General features: G+C 48.8%; 1 pseudogene; it reads right to left on the bottom strand.

Annotated features, from left to right (window-relative positions):
* LOC118374689 (tax1-binding protein 1 homolog B-like) overlaps nucleotides 1-20,305 on the bottom strand; it is a 41,241-nt pseudogene that overhangs the window by 2,678 nt on the left and 18,258 nt on the right.

Raw genomic sequence — 20,305 nt, 5'->3', positions numbered from 1 at the left:
GTTACCTGGACTCGAAGCCAAGGGGAGTCTGTCCATCATTTAAGAATGGGCTGTGGGGTTCAGTAGTTGCTGCAGGCTGTTCATTGGCATTGCCCTGTGGTGGAGGGTAGAAAACTACTTCAGAAATACTATCCATCACACACAACTGTTGAAGCAGAAATCCTCCTCCCACTGTGTATGATGCAGCATATCACTGAGAACCTCAGTGGAGGCTGATGTCACTTAAATCAGAGGACGGCTGTAAGGCTGGAATGAAGGTAACAGTATCAAACATGCTTTCATACCGTACACTTTATTCAACTCCAATTATTACTAGGAGCTGTCCTCCCCTCACCAGCCTCCTTTGGTCTATCTTTAAGGCAGACTAACTGACATTGTGGATTTTTTCAGACTAGCTAACTACCGTTGTTGTTCTCAGACTAGCTAACTACCGCTGTTGTTCTCAGACTAGCTAACTACCGCTGTTGTTCTCAGACTAGCTAACTACCGCTGTTGTTCTCAGACTAGCTAACATTTACCGTCGCCCTAACGTAGCCTTCACTGCTATTCGCCCAGGAGCTAGCAACGCTAGCTAACGCACACAGTTAGCATCACTGTAGTGCTACTCACTCAACTGTACGACTTGGATTAGTTCAGTGTTAGCTAGCTACATAGCTGTCTTTGTTTCCAAGATAATTGTGTAGTTTAGTGTGTGTAGCCTTGGAGTGATTATCTTAATTCACTGAGGTTCGCTAGCCAGCTATTGTCGTTCTTTTAACTCAACGTAACGTAAACAACACTGCTAGCCAGCCAGCTAGCCCCCCGAATAGCAGCACTGTAGAAATTATTACACTCAACGGAACGACTTGATTAGTGTAGTGTCAACAACGCAGCTACTGCCAGCTAGCCTACTTTAGCAGTACTGTATCATTTTAATCATTTTAGTCAATAAGATTCTTGCTACGTAAGCCTAACTTTCTGAACATTCGAGACGTGTAGTCCGCTTGTCATTCCAATTTCCTTGCATTAGCGTAGCCTTTTCTGTAGCCTGTCAACTATGTGTCTGTCTATCCCTGTTCTCTCCTCTCTGCACAGACCATACAAACGCTCCACACCAGCGTGGCAGACGACCCTAACCTGGTGGTCCCAGCGCGTACGACCCACGTGGAGTTCCAGGTCTCCGGTAGCCTCTGGAACTGCCAATCTGCGGCCAACAAGGCAGAGTTCATCTCAGCCTATGCCTCCCTCCAGTCCCTTGACTTCTTGGCACTGACGGAAACATGGATCACCACAGATAACACTGCTACTCTACTGCTCTCTCCTCGTCCGCCCACGTGTTCTCGCACACCCCGAGAGCTTCTGGTCAGCGGGGTGGTGGCACCGGGATCCTCATCTCTCCCAAGTGGTCTTTCTCTTTCTCCCTTACCCATCTGTCTATTGCCTCCTTTGAATTCCATGCTGTCACAGTTACCAGCCCTTTCAAGCTTAACATCCTTATCATTTATCGCCTCCAGGTTCCCTTGGAGAGTTCATCAATGAGCTTGATGCCTTGATAAGCTCCTCCTTCCTGAGGACGGCTCACCTCTCACAGTTCTGGGGCGACTTTAACTTCCCCACGTCTACCTTTTGACTCATTCCTCTCTGCCTCCTTCTTTCCACTCCTCTCCTCTTTTTGACCTCACCCTCTCACCTTCCCCCTACTCACAAGGCAGGCAATACGCTAACCTCATCTTTACTAGATGCTGTTCTTCCACTAACCTCATTGCAACTCCCTCCAAGTCTCCGACCACTACCTTGTATCCTTTTCCCTCTCGCTCTCATCCAACACTTCCCACACTGCCCCTACTGGATGGTATCGCGCCCCGTCCCAACCTTCGCTCTCTCTCCCCGCTACTCTCTCCTCTTCCATCCTATCTTCTCTTCCCTCTGCTCAAACTTTCTCCAACCTATCTCCTGATTCTGCCTCCTCAACCCTCCTCTCCTCCCCTTACTGCATCCTTTGACTCCCTATGTCCCCTATCCTCCAGGCCGGCTCGGTCCTCCCTCCCGCTCCGTGGCTCGACGACTCATTGCGAGCTCACAGAACAGGGCTCCGGGCAGCCGAGGCGAAATGGAGGAAAACTCGCCTCCCTGCGGACCTGGCATCCTTTCACTCCCTCCCTCTCTACATTTTCCTCCTCTGTCTCTGCTGCTAAAGCCACTTTCTACCATTCTAAGTTCCAAGCATCTGCCTCTAACCCTAGGAAGCTCTTTGCCACCTTCTCCTCCCTCCTGAATCCTTCCCCCCTCCTCCTCCCCTCTCTGCAGATGACTTACGTCACCATTTTGAAAAGAAGGTCGATGACATCCGATCCTCGTTTGCTAAGTCAAACGACACCGCTGGTTCTGCTCACACTGCCCTACCCTATGCTCTGACCTCTTTCTCCTCTCTCTCCAGATGAAATCTCGCGTCTTGTGACGGCCGGCCGCCCAACAACCTGCCCGCTTGACCCTATCCCCTCTCTCTTCTCCAGACCATTTCCGGAGACCTTCTCCCTTACCTCACCTCGCTCATCAACTCATCCCTGACCGCTGGCTACGTCCCTCCCGTCTTCAAGAGAGCGAGAGTTGCACCCCTTCTGAAAAAAACCTACACTCGTCCCTCCGATGTCAACAACTACAGACCAGTATCCCTTCTCTTTTCTCTCCAAAACTCTTGGCGTGCCGTCCTTGGCCAGCTCTACCGCTATCTCTCTCAGAATGACCTCTGATCCAAATCAGTCAGGTTTTGCAAGACTAGTCATTCAACTGAGACTGCTCTTCTCTGTATCACGGAGGCGCTCCCGCACTGCTAAAGCTAACTCTCTCTCCTCTGCTCTCATCCTTCTAGACCTATCGGCTGCCTTCGATACTGTGAACCATCAGATCCTCCTCTCCACCCTCTCCGAGTTGGGCATCTCCCGGCGCGGCCACGCTTGATTGCGTCCTACCTGACAGGTCGCTCCTACCAGGTGGCGTGGCGAGAATCTGTCTCCTCACCACGCGCTCTCACCACTGGTGTCCCCCAGGGCTCTGTTCTAGGCCCTCTCTTATTCTCGCTATACACCAAGTCACTTGGCTCTGTCATAACCTCACATGGTCTCTCCTATCATTGCTATGCAGATGACACACAATTAATCTTCTCCTTTCCCCCTTCTGATGACCAGGTGGCGATCGCATCTCTGCATGTCTGGCAGACATATCAGTGTGGATGACGGATCACCACCTCAAGCTGAACCTCAGCAAGATGGAGCTCCTCTTCCTCCCGAAGGACTGCCCGTTCCATGATCTCGCCATCACGGTTGACAACTCCATTGTGTCCTCCTCCCAGAGCGCTAAGAACCTTGGCGTGATCCTGGACAACACCCTGACGTTCTCAACTAACATCAAGGCGGTGTCCCGTTCCTGTAGGTTCATGCTCTACAACATCCGCAGAGTACGACCCTGCCTCACACAGGAAGCGGCGCAGGTCCTAATCCAGGCACTTGTCATCTCCCGTCTTGATTACTGCAACTCGCTGTTGGCTGGGCTCCCTGCCTGTGCCATTAAACCCCTACAACTCATCCAGAACGCCGCAGCCCGTCTGGTGTTCAACCTTCCCAAGTTCTCTCACGTCACCGCTCCTCCGCTCTCCACTGGCTTCCAGTTGAAGCTGCATCCGCTATGGGCAAGACCATGGTGCTCGCCTGCGGAGCTGTGAGGGGAACGCACCTCAGTACCTCCAGGCTCTGATCAGGCCCTACACCCAAACAAGGGCACTGCGTTCATCCACCTCTGGCCTGCTCGCCTCCCTACCACTGAGGAAGTACAGTTTCCCGCTCAGCCCAGTCAAAACTGTTCGCTGCTCTGGCCCCCAATGGTGGAACAAACTCCTCACGACGCCAGACAGCGGAGTCAATCACCACCTTCCGGAGACACCTGAAACCCCACTCTTCAAGGAATACCTAGGATAGGGTAAGTAAGGGTAGGTAATCCTTCTCCCCCCAACAAGATTTAGATGCAAGTGGCTGTTCCACTGGTGTCATAAGGTGTATGCACCATTTGTAAGTCGCTCTGGATAAGAGCGTCTGCTAAATGACTTAAATGTAATGTAAATGTACCGTTGTTGTTCTCAGACTAGCTAACTACCGTTGTTATTCTCAGACTAGCTAACTACGCTGTTATTCTCAGACTAGCTAACTACCGCTGTTATTCTCAGACTAGCTAACTACCGCTGTTGTTCTCAGACTAGCTAACTACCGCTGTTGTTCTCAGACTAGCTAACTACCGCTGTTGTTCTCAGACTGGCTAACTACCGCTGTTGTTCTCAGACTAGCTAACTACCGCTGTTGTTCTCAGACTAGCTAACTACCGCTGTTGTTCTCAGACTGGCTAACTACCGCTGTTGTTCTCAGACTAGCTGACTACGCTGTTGTTCTCAGACCTTTGACTACAGTTGTCGTCCTCAGACTAGCTAACTACCGCTGTTGTTCTCAGACCAGCTAACTACCGCTGTTGTTCTCAGACTAGCTAACTACCGCTGTTGTTCTCAGACTAGCTAACTACCGCTGTTGTTCTCAGACTAGCTAACTACCGCTGTTGTTCTCAGACCAGCTAACTACCGTTGTTGTTCTCAGACTAGCTAACTACCGTTGCTATTCTCAGACTAGCTAACTACCGCTGTTATTCTCAGACTAGCTAACTACCGCTGTTGTTCTCAGACTAGCTAACTACCGCTGTTGTTCTCAGACTAGCTAACTACCGCTGTTGTCCTCAGACTAGCTAACTACCGCTGTTGTCCTCAGACTAGCTAACTACCGCTGTTGTTCTCAGACTAGCTAACTACCGCTGTTGTTCTCAGACTAGCTAACTACCGCTGTTGTCCTCCAGACTAGCTAACTACCGTTGTTGTTCTCAGACTAGCTAACTACCGCTGTTGTTCTCCAGACTAGCTAACTACCGTTGTTGTCCTCAGACTAGCTAACTACCGCTGTTGTCCTCAGACTAGCTAACTACCGTTGTTGTTCTCAGACTAGCTAACTACCGTTGTTGTTCTCAGACTAGCTAACTACCGTTGTTGTTCTCAGACTAGCTAACTACCGTTGTTGTTCTCAGACTAGCTAACTACCGCTGTTATTCTCAGACTAGCTGACTACCGTTGTTATTCTCAGACTAGTTAACTACCGTTGTTTTTCTCAGACTAGCTAACTACCGTTATTCTCAGACTAGCTGACTACCGTTGTTCTCAGACTAGCTGACTACCGTTGTTCTCAGACTAGCTAACTACCGTTGTTCTCAGACTAGCTGACTACCCGTTGTTCTCAGACTGCTAACTACCGTTGTTCTCAGACTAGCTGACTACCGTTATTCTCAGACTAGCTAACTACCGTTGTTCTCAGACTAGCTGGACTACAGTTGTTTGTCCTCAGACTAGCTAACTACCGTTGTTGTTCTCAGACTAGCTAACTACCGTTGTTATTCTCCAGACGAGCTAACTACAGCTGTTGTCCTCAGACTAGCTGACTACAGTTGTCGTCCTCAGACTAGCTAACTACCGTTGTTGTTCTCAGACTAGCTGACTACAGTTGTTGTCCTCAGACTAGCTGACTACCGCTGTTGTTCTCAGACTAGCTGGCTACCGCTGTTGTTCTCAGACTAGCTAACTACCGTTATTCTCCAGACTAGCTGACTACCGTTGTTCTCAGACTAGCTGACTACCCGTTGTTCTCAGACTAGCTAACTACCGTTGTTCTTAGACTAGCTGACTACCGCTGTTGTTCTCAGACTAGCTAACTACCGTTATTATTCTCAGACGAGCTAACTACCATTGTTGTCCTCAGACTAGCTGACTCACGTTGTTTGTTGTTCTGCTGCTCCTCTGTCCTCCAGGCCGTCGGGCCGGCTGAGGTTGCGTGCTGGCTGGATGCAGACCACGTTACTATCCCAGAGGGCCCACAGGAGGAAGGCGGGGCAGCAGGTCATCAGAGAACTCCCCGTCCGCCTCCGTCTAGAGTGATGGGGAAGAGAGGTCAAAAAGAATAGAAGCATATTAAGGGATGAAAATTCAGCTTTCTCAAAATTCCCAGTTGGATAATTCTCAGAATCAGGAAATCCAGGAATCAGCGTTTCTATATCCTACGTTAGCATATTGAATCATTTTCCAGGTACTGAGGTGGGTAGCTGTTATTAAGACTAGGACCAACCTCTCATATAAACTGAAATGTGACTGAGGTGGAGTACCGTTAGTAAGACTAGCAACCCCTCATATTAAACTGAAATGTGACTGAGGTGGACTAGGGTTAGTAAGGGGGGGGACAGCAACTCTCATATTAAACTGAAATGTGGCTGAGGTGGAGTAGGGTTAGTAAGGGGGGACAGCAACTCTCATATTAAACTGAAATGTGACTGAGGTGGAGTAGGGTTAGTAAAGGGGGGGGACAACAACTCTCATTTAAACTGAAATGTGGCTGAGGTGGAGTAGGGTTAGTAAGCTGGGGACGGACAACAACTCTCATATTAAGCTGAAATGTGACTGAGGTGGAGTAGGGTTAGTAAGGGGGGGGGATCAACCTCTTGCGTCTGAGGTGGAGTAGGGTTAACTACCGGGGGACAACATCTCTCATATTAAACTGAAATGTGACTGAGGTGGGAGTAGGGTTAGTAAGGGGGGTGCCAACCTCTCATATTAAAATGAAATGACTGAGGTGGAGTAGAGTTAGTAAGGGGGACAACAACTCTCATATTAAACTGAAATGTGGCTGAGGTGGAGTAGGGTTAGTCCTCAGGGGACAACAACTCTCATATTAAAACTGAAATGTGGCTGAGGTGGAGTAGGGTTAGTAAGGGGGGCCAACCTCTCATATTAAACTGAAATGTGACTGAGGTGGACTAGGGTTAGTAAGGGGGAGGGGGGACAACAACTCTCATATTAAACTGAAATGTGACTGAGGTGGAGTAGGGTTAGTAAGGGGGGCCAACCTCTCATATTAAACTGAAATGTGACTGAGGTGGAGTAGGGGTTAGTAAGGCTGGGCAGGGCCAACCTCATATTAAACTGAAATGTGACTGAGGTGGAAGGGTTAGTAAGGGGGGACAGCAACTCTCATATTAAACTGAAATGTGGCTGAGGTGGAGTAGGGTTAGTAAGGGGGGACAGAACTCTCATATTAAACTGAAATGTGGCTGAGGTGGATTAGGGTTAGTAAGGGGGGCAGCCTCTCATATTAAACTGAAATGTGACTGAGGTGGAGTAGGGTTAGTAAGGGGAGGGGGACAGCAACTCTCATATTAAACTGAAATTTGACTGAGGTGGAGTAGGGTTAGTAAGGGGGACCAACCTCTCATATTAAACTGAAATGTGACTGAGGTGGAGTAGGGTTAGTAAGGGGGGCCAGCCTCTCATATTAAACTGAAATGTGACTGAGGTGGAGTAGGGTTAGTAAGGGGGGAGGGTTAGTAAGGGGGGGACAACAACTCTCATATTAAACTGAAATGTGGCTGAGGTGGAGTAGGGTTAGTGAGGGGGACAACAACTCTCATATTAAACTGAAATGTGGCTGAGGTGGAGTAGGGTTAGTGAGGGGGGACAACAACTCTCATATTAAACTGAAATGTGACTGAGGTGGAGTAGGGTTAGTAAGGGGGGATCAACCTCTTGCGTCTGAGGTGGAGTAGGGTTAGTAAGGGGGGACAACATCTCTCATATTAAACTGAAATGTGACTGAGGTGGAGTAGGGTTAGTAAGGGGGGATCAACCTCTTGCGTCTGAGGTGGATAGGGTTAGTAAGGGGGGGGATCAACCTCTGCGTCTGAGGTGGAGTAGGGTTAGTAAGGGGGGACCAACCTCTCATATTAAACTGAAATGTGACTGAGGTGGAGTAGGGTTAGTAAGGGGGGGGGCCAACCTCTCATATTAAACTGAAATGTGACTGAGGTGGAGTAGGGTTAGTAGGGGGGACCCACCTCTTTAAACTGAAATCTGAGGTGGAGTAGGGTTAGTAAGGGGGAACAACAACTCTCATATTAAACTGAAATGTGGCTGAGGTGGAGTAGGGTTAGTAAGGGGGGGCCAACCTCTCATATTAAACTGAAATGTGACTGAGGTGGAGTAGGGTTAGTAAGGGGGGTCAACCTCTTGCGTCTGAGGTGGAGTAGGGTTAGTAAGGGGGGACAAATAACTCTCATATTAAACTGAAACGTGGCTGAGGTGGAGTAGGGTTAGTGAGGGGGGACAACAACTCTCATATTAAACTGAAATGTGGCTGAGGTGGAGTAGGGTTAGTGAGGGGGGACAACAACTCTCATATTAAACTGAAATGTGGCTGAGGTGGAGTAGGGTTAGTGAGGGGGGACCAACCTCTTGCGTCTGAGGTGGAGTAGGGGTTCCCAAAGTGCAGCTGTGTGGGGCTCTGGGGACCAGCAGTGGAGTAGGGCATCCTGGGGTAGGGCAGGGGATACTGGGAACACAGACTGAATTCTCATCTCCTCTGACACTACAGCCTCCGTCTTCCTACCAGCACCAGCACTCGTCTGGAGATCCTGGTGGGGACAGACAAGACAACAGACACGATTACATTATTATATATTTAGGATTGGAAAGAGAATCTTTTAAAATAACTGATCTTTGTATTTTCTCTAACAGAACTGTGCTATCTTGTGGAGGAAATGTATTCATATATTGTAAATATGATCTTTTGATGCTAAGAAGTACCATGCCTGAAATGTCACTCAAAGTGTAGTTGGTCCTGAGAAGAAAACACAGACACCATGACCGGACACGCACTGAAATATCAAAACAAACTGAACCAATTATATTCATTTGGGGACAGGTCGAAAAGCATTAAACATTTATGCCAATTTAGCTAGTTAGCTTGCAGTTGCTAGCTAATTTGTCCCTTTAGCTAGTTTGCTTATGCTAGCTAATTTGTCCGTTAGCTAGCTCGCTGTTGCTAGCTAATTTGTCCTATTTAGCTAGCTTGCTTATGCTAGCTAATTTGTCCTGGGATATAAAATGTGAGTTGTTATTTTGCCTGAAATTCACAAGGCCCTATACTCTATACTCTCCCCTACTCTGACTTTTAATCCACACAAAAATAATCAACCGAGTTCAATAGTTTCTAGTCATCTCTCCTCCTCCTTTTTCTTCTTTGGACCTTATATGGCGTTGGCATCTTTATTTTTTATTTTTTTATTTCACCTTTATTTAACCAGGTAGGCTAGTTGAGAACAAGTTCTCATTTGCAACTGCAACCTGGCCAAGATAAAGCATAGCAATGTGAACAGACAAACACAGAGTTACACATGGAGTAAACAATTTAGCAAGTCAATAACACAGTAGAAAAAAATGGGCAGTCTATATACAATGTGTGCAAAGGCATGAGGAGGTAGGGAATAATACAATTTTGCAGATTAAACTGGTGATAAATGATCAGATGGGCATGTACAGGTAGAGATATTGGTGTGCAAAGAGCAGAAAAAGTAAATAAATAAAAACAGTATAAAAACAGTATGGGAATGAGGTAGGTGAAAAGGGTGAGCTAACAATAGACTATGTACAGCTGCAGCGATCGGTTAGCTGCTCGGATAGCTGATGTTTGAAGTTGGTGAGGGGGATAAAAGTCTCAAGCTTCAGCGATCTGAGGTGGTTCCAGTCACAGGGCAGTTCCTGGAACGAAAGGCAGCTGAGGTGTTGGCTTTAGGGATGATCAGTGAGATACACCTGCTGGAGCGCGTGCTACGGATGGGTGTTGCCATCGTGACCAGTGAACTGAGATAAGGCGGAGCTTTACCTAGCATGGACTTGTAGATGACCTGGAGCCAGTGGGTCTGGCGACGAATATGGGGTGAGGGCCAGCCGACTAGAGCATACAAGTCGCAGTGGTGGGTGGTATAGGTGCTTTAGTGACAAAACGGATGGCACTGTGATAGACTGCATCCAGTTTGCTGAGTAGAGTGTTGGAAGCCATTTTGTAGATGACATCGCCGAAGTCGAGGATCTTAGTCAGTTTTACTAGGGTAAGCTTGGCAGCGTGAGTGAAGGAGGCTTTGTTGCGGAATGAAAGCCGACTCTGGATTTGATTTTTTTTGATTGGAGATGTTTGATGTGAGTCTGGAAGGAGAGTTTGCAGTCTAGCCAGACACCTAGGTACTTATAGATGTCCACATATTCAAGGTTGGAACCATCCAGGGTGGTGATGCTGGTCCATGCGGTGCAGGCGAGGTTGAAAACATGCATTTGGTTTTACTCGCGTTTTTAGGAGCAGTTGGAGGCCACGGAAGGGAGTGCAGGCATTGAAGCTCGTTTGGAGGTTGGAAGCACAGTGTCAACTGACGGGCCGAATATATATGGTGTCATCTGCGTAGAGGTGGATCAGGGAATCGCCCGCAAAGAGCAAACATCATTGAACATACAGAGAAAAGAGTCGGCCCGAGAATTGAACCCTAGTGGCACCCCCATAGAGACTGCCAGAGGACCGGACAGCATGCCCTCCGATTTGACACACTGAACTCTGTCTGCAAAGTAATTGGTGAACCAGGCAAGGCAGTCATCCGAAAACCGAGGCTGTTTGTCTGCCGATAAGAATTTGGTGATTGACAGAGTCGAAAGCCTTGGCGAGGTCGATGAAGACGGCTGCACAGTACTGTCTTTTATCGATGGCGGTTATGATATCATTTAGTACCTTGAGTGTGGCTGAGGTCACCCCGTGACCGGCTCGGAAACTTTTTGCACAGCGGAGAGAAGGTATGGGATTCGAAGATGGTCAGTGACCTAACTTTAATAATAAGGTGTATTACCACAACTGACCGACCTCAGTTCATCTTTCAATCACCCACGGGGTATAACCAATGAGGTGATGGCAAGTGGATATATGCTTCTATAAACCAATGAGGAGATGGGAGAGGCATGACTTCCACCACGTTAAGCGTCACAAATAGAACTGACTTCTATTTTAGTGCTTGGCAATGCAGACGCTCCTTGGTGCGTGCGAGCAGTGTGGGTGCAATGATTGAACAACATGTATGTGTACATTTATTTTGCAACGCTCGGTGTGGTCAGCATGTTAGCCAGCTACAGATCTAACTTCAGCTACATTTCCATGTCCCTCCTCTCCAGGAGAGTCAATACTGGCCACAACCACCTCACAGCAGCACCTAGAACTATGGTCGTTCTCCTCCGCCCGCTCCTTCCCTCTCCCTCCCTCCCTCCTCAGCTCGGTCCCTCCTCTCCCTTCATCGGTCTCTCGCTCCCTCCACCCCCTCCCTCCGCTCAGTCCATCCCTCTCGGTCCCTCCCCTCCCTCCACTCAGACCCTCCCTCTCTCCCTCCCCCGTCTCTCTCTCTCTCTCCCCCAGTCTCTCCCTCTCCCCCAGTCTCTCTCTCTCGCATGTCCCCCCCATCTCCCTCTTCCCCCGTCCCCCATCTCTCCCCCCTCACTCTCTCTCTCCCCTCGAATGTCTCTCTCTCTCTCCCCCGTCTCTCTCTCTCTCCATGTCTCCCCTCTCTCTCTCTCTCCCCGTCTCTCTCTCTCTCTCTCCCCCGTCTCTCTCTCTCCCCCTCTCTCTCTCTCCCCCCCGTCTCTCTCTCCCCCGTCTCTCTCTCCCCCCGTCTCTCTCTCCCCCGTCTCTCTCCCCCCCCGTCTCGCTCTCCCCCTGTCTCTCTCCCCGTGTCTCTCTCTTTCTCCCCCACCAGTCTCTCTCTCTCCCCCACCAGTCTCTCTCCCCCACCCGTCTCTCTCTCTCCATCTCCCCCCCCCGTCTCTCTCTCTCCCCCACCCCCCGTCTCCTCCCCCCGTCTCCCTCTCCCTCCCCCCACCCCGTCTCTCCCCCGTCTCTCTCTCCCCCCCACCCGTCTCTCTCTCCCCAGTCTCGCTCTCCCAGTCTCCCTCCATCTCTCCCAGTCTCCCTCTCCCAGTCTCCCTCTCCCAGTCTCCCTCTCCCCGTCTCCCTCTCCCAGTCTCCCTCTCCCAGTCTCCCTCTCCCAGTCTCCCTCTCCCCGTCTCCCTCCCCCCGTCTCTCTCTCCCCGTCTCTCTCTCCCGTCTCTCTCTCCCGTCTCTCTCTCCCCCTCTCTCCCAGTCTCTCTCCCCCCCGTCAATCTCTCTCCCCCCACCAGTCTCTCTCTCTCCCCCCCCGTCTCTCTCTCCCCCCACCCGTCTCTCTCTCTCCCCACCCGTCTCTCTCTCTCCCCCCACCCGTCTCTCTCTCTCCCCCCACCCGTCTCTCTCTCTCTCCTGTCTCTCTCTCTCCTCTCTCTCTCTCTCTCCTGTCTCTCTCTCTCTCCTGTCTCTCTCTCTCTCCCCTGTCTCTCTCTCTCCTGTCTCTCTCTCTCTCCTGTCTCTCTCTCTCTCCTGTCTCTCTCTCTCTCCTGTCTCTCTCTCTCCTGTCTCTCTCTCCCCTGTCTCTCTCTCCCCTGTCTCTCTCTCCCCATCTCTCTCTCCCCCTCTCTCTCACAAACAGTTTAATTAGTCATTCATTAAAAAAAGAATATCCTCTCATTTACAAAAGGCAATGGAAGGTTTGTGTTTTACTGGAAGTTTGAACCAGACGCCAATTTAATTGACAGTCTCAACCTCAAATTGGGTCATTTTGTTGCTCTTAGTGACGAATGCATACGCGAGCTGCCCTTCAGCAGTGTCCCGGGCCCAATGTGGACTCCTCTGTGGTCCAGAGTAATTGAATGGAAAATAAGAAGTCACTTTGCTTTACTTCACCAATTAGAGATGTGTTAAACCCCAGCCAGATTAGGATATGGGGAAAATTGCTGCTCTTTTGGGGTGTTTTTAGTTCAGAGAAAAGTCTAGAATGGAGGAAAATTAAAGCTATAGTGTAGTGTTGCTATACTTACTAACTTCCCCAACTATACTAACCTCCTCAAGTCTCTCCTTGTCCTTCATCAGAGCAGACAGAGTGTCCTTCAGTTCTTTCAGCGCACGCCCCTTCTCAGCCACCTGACTCTGTAAGAGGGAGACAGTCAGGAGACATGGAGGAGACAGTCAGGAGACATGGAGGAGACAGTCAGGAGACAAGGAGGAGACAGTCAGGAGACACGGAGGAGACAGTCAGGAGACATGGAGGAGACAGTCAGGAGACATGGAGGAGACATGGAGGAGACAGACAGGAGACATGGAGGAGACAGACAGGAGACATGGAGGAGACAGGCAGGAGACAGACAGGAGACATGGAGGAGACAGTCAGGAGACATGGAGGAGACAGACAGGAGACAGACAGGAGACATGGAGGAGACATGGAGGAGACAGTCAGGAGACATGGAGGAGACATCAATTTAAGATTATGGGTGTTGAGAAAATTATTTGATATCAAATAAACATCAGACTCATCTTAGTTACTTTGTCAAAAAGTACACTTGAAAGCAGAACTCATTTTTCCCTTCATGGAGTTTTAACCTCTAGTGACAAACAATGAATTGATAGCAGCTATAAAAGGGCCTTAACAGTTCCTGTTCAGACAGTAGATTTACACCAGGAGGGACTTCAGACCAGAACATGCCGTTTGAATTCCACAGAGACACTGAACAAAGCCAACTCCTGCATTAGTCAGGCAACAGGAGTCCTCAGTCCAACCCCGTCCCTGGCTATCTCCGTGGGTGTGTCCCAAACGGCACACTATTCTCTATATAGTGCAATACTGTTGTCCAAAGCCCTACAGGCCCTGGTCTAGTGCACTATACAAGGATAGGGTCCCATTTGGGACACAACTTTAGAGTCCGAAACCTGGCGGTCTCCAGAACTCACATAAAGAATAATAAAGCCTTCCTCTGGACAGGTTCTGCCCATCAACACAACTGTCCCTGGAGTTGGCCTTCAACTGGACTGATATCTATTTATCTGCTCTGATTCTAGCCTGTTCCCAGACCTGTGTGTGCTTTGGCATGACTATGATAAGTCAGAGGAGATGGCTACATCACTATCACATCCAGATCTGGGACCAGGCTATATCATGGCATGACAATGATAGGGAGGGGAGGTTGGATAAAACATTCTGATCTGGGACCAGGCTATATCATGGCATGACAATGATAGGGAGAGGAGGTTGGATAAAACATTCTGATCTGGGACCAGGCTATATCATGGCATGACAATGATAGGGAGAGGAGGTTGGATAAAACATTCTGATCTGGGACCAGGCTATATCATGGCATGACAATGATAGGGAGAGGAGGTTGGATAAAACATTCTGATCTGGGACCAGGCTATATCATGGCATGACAATGATAGGGAGAGGAGGTTGGATAAAACATTCTGATCTGGGACCAGGCTATATCATGGCATGACAATGATAGGGAGAGGAGGTTGGATAAAACATTCTGATCTGGGACCAGGCTATATCATGGCATGACAATGATAGGGAGAGGAGGTTGGATAAAACATTCTGATCTGGGACCAGGCTATATCATGGCATGACAATGATAGGGAGAGGAGGTTGGATAAAACATTCTGATCTGGGACCAGGCTATATCATGGCATGACAATGATAGGGAGAGGAGGTTGGATAAAACATTCTGATCTGGGACTAGGCTATATCATGGCATGACAATGATAGGGAGAGGAGGTTGGATAAAACATTCTGATCTGGGACTAGGCTATATCATGGCATGACAATGATAGGGAGAGGAGGTTGGATAAAACATTCTGATCTGGGACCAGGCTATATCATGGCATGACAATGATAGGGAGAGGAGGTTGGATAAAACATTCTGATCTGGGACTAGGCTATATCATGGCATGACAATGATAGGGAGAGGAGGTTGGATAAAACATTCTGATCTGGGACCAGGCTATATCATGGCATGACAATGATAGGGAGAGGAGGTTGGATAAAACATTCTGATCTGGGACCAGGCTATATCATGGCATGACAATGATAGGGAGAGGAGGTTGGATAAAACATTCTGATCTGGGACCAGGCTTCTCATCACTTGAACTATCTAGCTCTCCAGGACTGGAGTAGGAGAGTCCTGCTGGTCTGGTCCCAGACCTGTCTGTAACCCTACTCTACACTGACCTGGTAGTGATTCTCCTAGCCTGGTCCCAGACCTGTCTGTAACCCTACTCTACACTGACCTGGTAGTGATTCTCCTAGCCTGGTCCCAGACATGTCAGTTTTGGGTTTGAGGAAACAGAAGCTCAACTGACCTTATATGATCCTCCTCTGGTGATCTCAGATCTGTGTACTGCTCTACATAGTCTGTACCTGGTAGTAGCCCTCCTAGACTGGTATCTACAGAATCTATGGTCTTCCTCAGCTGATCTCAGACCTGTCTATAGTACTGCTCTACAATGTACCTTATAGCGGTCCTCCTCGGCTGATCTCAGACCTGTCTGTAGTACTGCTCTACAATGTACCTTATAGCGGTCCTCCTCGGCTGATCTCAGACCTGTCTGTAGTACTGCTCTACAATGTACCTTATAGCGGTCCTCCTCGGCTGATCTCAGACCTGTCTGTAGTACTGCTCTACAATGTACCTTGTAGCGGTCCTCCTCGGCTGATCTCAGACCTGTCTGTAGTACTGCTCTACAATGTACCTTGTAGCGGTCCTCCTCGGCTGATCTCAGACCTGTCTGTAGTACTGCTCTACAATGTACCTTATAGCGGTCCTCCTCGGCTGATCTCAGACCTGTCTATAGTACTGCTCTACAATGTACCTTGTAGCGGTCCTCCTCGGCTGATCTCAGACCTGTCTGTAGTACTGCTCTACAATGTACCTTATAGCGGTCCTCCTCGGCTGATCTCAGACCTGTCTGTAGTACTGCTCTACAATGTACCTTGTAGCGGTCCTCCTCGGCTGATCTCAGACCTGTCTGTAGTACTGCTCTACAATGTACCTTATAGCGGTCCTCCTCGGCTGATCTCAGACCTGTCTATAGTACTGCTCTACAATGTACCTTGTAGCGGTCCTCCTCGGCTGATCTCAGACCTGTCTGTAGTACTGCTCTACAATGTACCTTATAGCGGTCCTCCTCGGCTGATCTCAGACCTGTCTGTAGTACTGCTCTACAATGTACCTTGTAGCGGTCCGTCTCCTCGGTTGCCAGCTGCAGCTTCAGGCTGCCATTGGTCTTCAGCTGCTCCCTCAGCTTCACCTCCATCTTGGCCAGCTCATCAGCAAACATGCAGCTACGCTCCTTCTCCTCCTAGAGAGACAACACTCTGGTCACAACATGCAGCTACTCTCCTTCTCCTCCTAGAGAGACAACACTCTGGTCACAACATGCAGCTACGCTCCTTCTCCTCCTAGAGAGACAACACTCTGGTCACAACATGTAGCTACTCTCCTCCTAGAGAGACAACACTCTGGTCACAACATGTAGCTACTCTCCTTCTCCTCCTAGAGAGACAACACTCTGGTCACAACATGCAGCTACGCTCCTTCTCCTCCTAGAGAGACAACACTCTGGTCACAACATGCAGCTACTCTCCTTCTCCTCCTAGAGAGACAACACTCTGGTCACAACATGCAGCTACTCTCCTTCTCCTAGAGAGACAACACTCTGGTCACAACATGCAGCTACACTCCTTCTCCTCCTAGAAAGACAACACTCTGGTCACAACATGCAGCTACTCTCCTTCTCCTCCTAGAGAGACAACACTCTGGTCACAATATGTAGCTACTCTCCTTCTCCTCCTAGAGAGACAACACTCTGGTCACAACATGCAGCTACGCTCCTTCTCCTCCTAGAGAGACAACACTCTGGTCACAACATGCAGCTACTCTCCTTCTCCTCCTAGAGAGACAACACTCTGGTCACAACATGTAGCTACTCTCCTTCTCCTCCTAGAGAGACAACACTCTGGTCACAACATGCAGCTACGCTCCTTCTCCTCCTAGAGAGACAACACTCTGGTCACAACATGCAGCTACTCTCCTTCTCCTCCTAGAGAGACAACACTCTGGTCACAACATGTAGCTACTCTCCTTCTCCTCCTAGAGAGACAACACTCTGGTCACAACATGCAGCTACACTCCTTCTCCTCCTAGAGAGACAACACTCTGGTCACAACATGTAGCTACTCTCCTTCTCCTTCTAGAGAGACAACACTCTGGTCACAATATGTAGCTACTCTCCTTCTCCTCCTAGAGAGACAACACTCTGGTCACAACATGCAGCTACGCTCCTTCTCCTCCTAGAGAGACAACACTCTGGTCACAACATGCAGCTACACTCCTTCTCCTCCTAGAGAGACAACACTCTGGTCACAACATGTAGCTACTCTCCTTCTCCTCCTAGAGAGACAACACTCTGGTCACAACATGTAGCTACTCTCCTTCTCCTCCTAGAGAGACAACACTCTGGTCACAACATGCAGCTACGCTCCTTCTCCTCCTAGAGAGACAACACTCTGGTCACAACATGCAGCTACACTCCTTCTCCTCCTAGAGAGACAACACTCTGGTCACAACATGTAGCTACTCTCCTTCTCCTCCTAGAGAGACAACACTCTGGTCACAACATGCAGCTACTCTCCTTCTCCTCCTAGAGAGACAACACTCTGGTCACAATATGCAGCTACTCTCCTCCTAGAGAGACAACACTCTGGTCACAATATGTAGCTACTCTCCTTCTCCTTCTAGAGAGACAACACTCTGGTCACAACATGCAGCTACTCTCCTCCTAGAGAGACAACACTCTGGTCACAATATGTAGCTACTCTCCTTCTCCTCCTAGAGAGACAACACTCTGGTCACAACATGCAGCTACTCTCCTCCTAGAGAGACAACACTCTGGTCACAATATGTAGCTACTCTCCTTCTCCTCCTAGAGAGACAACACTCTGGTCACAACATGTAGCTACGCTCCTTCTCCTCCTAGAGAGACAACACTCTGGTCACAACATGCAGCTACTCTCCTTCTCCTTCTAGAGAGACAACAACACTCTGGTCACAACATGCAGCTACTCTCTTTATCCTTCTAGAGAGACAACACTCTGGTCACAACATGCAGCTACTCTCCTTCTCCTCCTAGAGAGACAACACTCTGGTCACAACATGTAGCTACTCTCCTTCTCCTCCTAGAGAGACAACACTCTGGTCACAATATGTAGCTACTCTCCTTCTCCTCCTAGAGAGACAACACTCTGGTCACAATATGTAGCTACTCTCCTTCTCCTCCTAGAGAGACAACACTCTGGTCACAACATGCAGCTACTCTCCTTCTCCTCCTAGAGAGACAACACTCTGGTCACAACATGCAGCTACTCTCCTCCTAGAGAGACAACACTCTGGTCACAATATGTAGCTACTCTCCTTCTCCTCCTAGAGAGACAACACTCTGGTCACAATATGTAGCTACTCTCCTTCTCCTTCTAGAGAGACAACACTCTGGTCACAACATGCAGCTACTCTCCTTATCCTCCTAGAGAGACAACACTCTGGTCACAATATGTAGCTACTCTCCTTCTCCTTCTAGAGAGACAACACTCTGGTCACAACATGCAGCTACTCTCCTTCTCCTCCTAGAGAGACAACACTGGTCACAACATGCAGCTACTCTCCTTATCCTTCTAGAGAGACAACACTCTGGTCACAACATGCAGCTACTCTCCTTCTCCTCCTAGAGAGACAACAACACTCTGGTCACAACATGCAGCTACTCTCCTTATCCTCCTAGAGAGACAACAACACTCTGGTCACAACATGCAGCTACGCTCCTTCTCCTCCTAGAGAGACAACACTCTGGTCACAACATGCAGCTACTCTCCTTCTCCTCCTAGAGAGACAACAACACTCTGGTCACAACATGCAGCTACTCTCTTTATCCTTCTAGAGAGACAACACTCTGGTCACAACATGTAGCTACTCTCCTTCTCCTCCTAGAGAGACAACACTCTGGTCACAATATGTAGCTACTCTCCTTCTCCTCCTAGAGAGACAACACTCTGGTCACAATATGTAGCTACTCTCCTTCTCCTCCTAGAGAGACAACACTCTGGTCACAACATGCAGCTACTCTCCTCCTAGAGAGACAACACTCTGGTCACAATATGCAGCTACTCTCCTTCTCCTCCTAGAGAGACAACACTCTGGTCACAATATGTAGCTACTCTCCTTCTCCTCCTAGAGAGACAACACTCTGGTCACAATATGTAGCTACTCTCCTTCTCCTCCTAGAGAGACAACACTCTGGTCACAACATGTAGCTACTCTCCTTCTCCTCCTAGAGAGACAACACTCTGGTCACAATATGTAGCTACTCTCCTTCTCCTCCTAGAGAGACAACACTCTGGTCACAATATGTAGCTACTCTCCTTCTCCTCCTAGAGAGACAACACTCTGGTCACAACATGCAGCTACTCTCCTCCTAGAGAGACAACACTCTGGTCACAATATGTAGCTATTCTCCTTCTCCTCCTAGAGAGACAACAGTCTGGTCACAACATGCAGCTACTCTCCTTCTCCTCCTAGAGAGACAACAACACTCTGGTCATCAACGGTTTCTATTCAAACCAGAACCTCTTGGAAGTGAGGAAAAACTGTCACCTTTGGGGAAACAGTGTTCTCTTTCTATATTTTTTGATTGATTGGTTGCTCTGGTCGACTATGCAAGAACTGGTGACAATATGATGACACCAGACAGGAAGCCAAGAAGAGTTCTTACACTCAGCATCTGTTTGCATTTCCTGTACTTGTCGCTCCTGTCAGACGCCTCTCTGCTGAAACCTTTGAGTTTCTCCTGGATGATGGCCTCCAGCATGGGGTCAGCAGAACCTGGACTCCCTGGGGACACACAGGACTGACCGTTACTGACCCATCAATAGGTTTAACATCAAGGACCAAGAAAGTGTTTTATCCTCTGGGATCAAATGCACATCTTGTCTGATGGAAGTGTTATTTTGACCCCTAATTCAACTCTGTTCAATTGACTTTAAATCAAACATTTAGCAAGTAAACCAGACCTGACAGGTTTACAACAAAGGAGGACATGTTTTAATTCAGGGTTTGTATCTGGTAGTAATATGTGAGGGGAATGTGTGTGTACCTGGAACAGAGATGTCTGGACTGACAGACAGAGGGACAGCCATGGTCTCAGCTGCTGGGTTCTTCCTCAGTTCCTAGACACAAACAATATGAAGACACATGTTGATGTGTGTGTGTGTGTGTGTGTGTGTGTGTATATCCATGCCTGTGTGTGTGTCTGTGTATCCATGCCTGTGTGTGTGTGTATCTGTGTATCCATGCCTGTGTGTGTGTGTGTGTGTGTGTGTGTGTGTGTGTGTGTGTGTGTGTCCATGCCTGTGTGTGTGTGTGTATCCATGCCTGTGTGTGTGTGTATCCATGCCTGTGTGTGTGTGTGTGTGTGTATCCATGCCTGTGTGT

Source organism: Oncorhynchus keta, unplaced genomic scaffold (genome assembly GCF_023373465.1).
Source record: "Oncorhynchus keta strain PuntledgeMale-10-30-2019 unplaced genomic scaffold, Oket_V2 Un_contig_8605_pilon_pilon, whole genome shotgun sequence".
NCBI lineage: Eukaryota > Metazoa > Chordata > Actinopteri > Salmoniformes > Salmonidae > Oncorhynchus > Oncorhynchus keta.
The sequence above is the reverse complement of the archived record's forward strand: the minus strand, read 5'-3'. Positions and strand labels throughout refer to the sequence as shown.